We start from the raw sequence: 2,995 nt of genomic DNA on the forward strand, positions 1-2,995 counted from the left end.
TCCCATTTGTACTTTAACTATTTGCACATTGTTACAACACTGTATATATACATAATATGACATTTGACATTCCCTTGTCTACAGGCTACCCAGGATTGTAGCATTTTTGTAAAAAAAAGTGTTAAATTGAAAGTGTTCCCTTGTCTACGCTAACGTTGCAGTACTAGCTAGCCAAACGTTTGCGCGCAGCATATAAAGTTACTGTTGAATTACAGCAATTTATTTGTCTCGAATGTTTGTCATAGCTTTGTGATGCTAGGTTCGCAAGCTCAGGACGTTAGTTCGAGAAGGCGACCAACAAACGTGTTAACCACTTTTTTGGGGTAACTTACCAAAAATATCTAAATATTTTTTTATTACTTTCAGTTTAACTGTTTGAAGGTGAGCTTCAGCGCCACTCTTTCCAGCCGTAGCAGCCAAGAGAATGTTCTGGCCTCAAATTGGATGAATTTATCCCGGATGAAGAGCGTCAAACAAACGAAGGCGCTCGGCGTCTTGACTGAAAATGAACAGCACAGCCCATCTTTCGGTAGTTTGAGCAAACTTTTACGTCAATCATTTTTTCACATGTTCATATTGACAAATCACTTTTTTTTTGTTTTAGGGAGGTACGTTCTCCAAACGTGGATCCATCTCGTACAGCTCTCACTCCCAGACCACTCTCCTGGGTTGTCCCTCCAGCTCTATGTGGATGAGCCACGCGAGGTCGTCCTCCCAGCCTTCGGGTGGTGGATGAGGAAGCTGCCACCATGCAACATAAAGATTTCAGGCTCTTTGACTTTAGCTCAGGTAAGCGGTCGGCCTGTGGTGCACACCAAAGGCTCAATATTGCAATTGTCGTCTTCCGTTCACAGTACTGATGCATTAAGCTTTTGTGTGTTTTGCAGGGTCATGCATGGACACTCCTATGCGAAGCTCTCACCTCTCAGGATGTCATGTGTCTGGCAGAGTATGCAGAGGACATCCACAAGCACTTAAGGGAGAGCGAATTGTGCACTCGATCCAAACGATAAGGCTGCTTTAAATATCTTGTTTACATTTATGAAGACTTTTGAAAAGTGCATCTACTAAACTAAATGCAGTAATGGATTGTGCGTAGTGTCTTTCATGTCCTAGTTATGGAGGTAGTTCTCCCCATCACCACCCATGTGTAGATGTAGGCCCACCTGGGTCAAGCTTGGCAGCCATTTCGTGATTTAAACACTCCGTAAGTACTGTAGTTGTGGTTTTGTTTAAAACAATCCCTCTGTTCACCACCTCACTGTGGGGCAAAGCTTATGTCCATCCCGTCTATGGTGGCGGCTGCAGCTTTCTGTCTGGCCAACCCACCACCAAACCAGCTCAATTAAACTGTTCTTTAAATGACTCGCTGGTTTCACATTCATCAGTAACTGAAAGCTGTGATGTCTTATCCCGCTCTGCCCCAGATCAAGTGCCGTCCAAAAGCCTGGCTACATGCGGGAAGCAGACAGACATCACCAACTGCATGCGTATCATCCTGGTGGACTGGCTGGTGGAGGTTGACCAGGAGGCCAAGCTGTGTGGGGAAACATCTACCTGGCTGTCAACTACACGGACCGCTTCCTCTCCTGCATGTCTGTGCTGTGGGGCAAAGCTGCAGCTTGTGGGCACCACCGCCATTCTGCTGGCCGCGTAGGTGGAAACGTAGCAAATTTAGAGGAAAATGGTCCATTTAAACTGACTTTTGTTCAGGTCTGATCACAACGCTTGTGGCAAACAATACACCAGAGCTGTAGTCTCTAGTTATAATGTAGTGCTCTTTCAGCTGTTTAGGGAAATGATCAGCGTCAACTGCTGTTTTAACCCTTCCCTGTCCTCTCGTGGTAGTAAAGACGAGGGGATCTACACTCCGGAGGTGGATGACTTTGTGTACATCACAGACGACACTTACACCAAGAAGCAGCTGCTTCGTAAGTTCCTCCTCCATTTCCTGTTTCAAGACTGAGAGCCTCGCTCTGGGAACCAGTTGTTTAATGTCGTATTACGTAGTCGGACTGCTAGCTAGATTTGAATGATGAGTGCATTTCATGTGTTTTGCAGTGTCATGTCTTTAATTCGCCTGTAGGCTAGCACCATGGCAACAGGGCAGTAGCATCCCCCACATTGGCTAAATGGTTGGTATATATATTTTTTAATGAATCAAATATTAATTTATTGTGCAGTGGTATTATTTTGCTAGGGTTATTGTGTTGCTCCAGTTGACTAATTGTACTCTCGGTATGTGGCAGAGCTCAGCATATTGGAAGTGGAGACATTCCTGCAGCACATCTATGATGGCGGCTGCAGCTTTCTGTCTGGCCAACTACACCCTCAACACGGCTCTCCGGGTAAGACGAGCCGGTCTTCCTGCCCATCTGCTGTACTCTAGAAATCATGGCTCCTATGCTGACTGCTGTTGTGACATTAGGTACGGGAAACTCACCATAGAGCTAGTTCTTGTAATCATAAATCAAGAACACTAACCATCTCTATCTTATGAACGCTTATCCTCTTCTCTATTCTGCTAAACACATTCCTGATGTTATCAGTGACATTTCCTCTTAGGCATCATTTGCATCAGTAGGCTTTTAGACCGGTTTCTGACTGGCCCAGATAATTGTGGCTTCTGTTGACTAGCCTGAGGCCTTGTGCATCTTCGCTGGCTACACCCTGGCAGAGATCACACCCTGCCTCAAGGACCTCCACAAGATGTATCTCAGCACCGCCAGTCGCTCCCAACAGGCCATCAGGGGCTCAAAGTGAGGGGGGAATTTTTTATTTTATTTAACCTTTATTTAACTAGGCAAGTCAGTTAAGAACAAATTCTTATTAACAATGACGGCCTACCCCCTCTTTTACGCTGCTGCTACTCTGTTTGTTATCTACGCATAGTCACTTTAATAACTCTACCTACATGTACATATTACCTCGACTAACCTGTTCCCGGGGACATGGACTCAGTACCGGTACCCCCTGTATATAGCCTCCCTACTGT

The 2,995-nt window shown here is 45.4% G+C and overlaps 1 pseudogene; it reads left to right on the forward strand.

Annotated features, from left to right (window-relative positions):
- The first annotated feature begins 505 nt into the window (after positions 1 to 505).
- LOC121555393 lies at positions 506 to 2,763 on the forward strand (annotated as a pseudogene).
- Positions 2,764 to 2,995: the final 232 nt, after the last annotated feature.

Source organism: Coregonus clupeaformis, unplaced genomic scaffold (genome assembly GCF_020615455.1).
Source record: "Coregonus clupeaformis isolate EN_2021a unplaced genomic scaffold, ASM2061545v1 scaf0076, whole genome shotgun sequence".
Taxonomy (NCBI): Eukaryota; Metazoa; Chordata; class Actinopteri; order Salmoniformes; family Salmonidae; genus Coregonus; species Coregonus clupeaformis.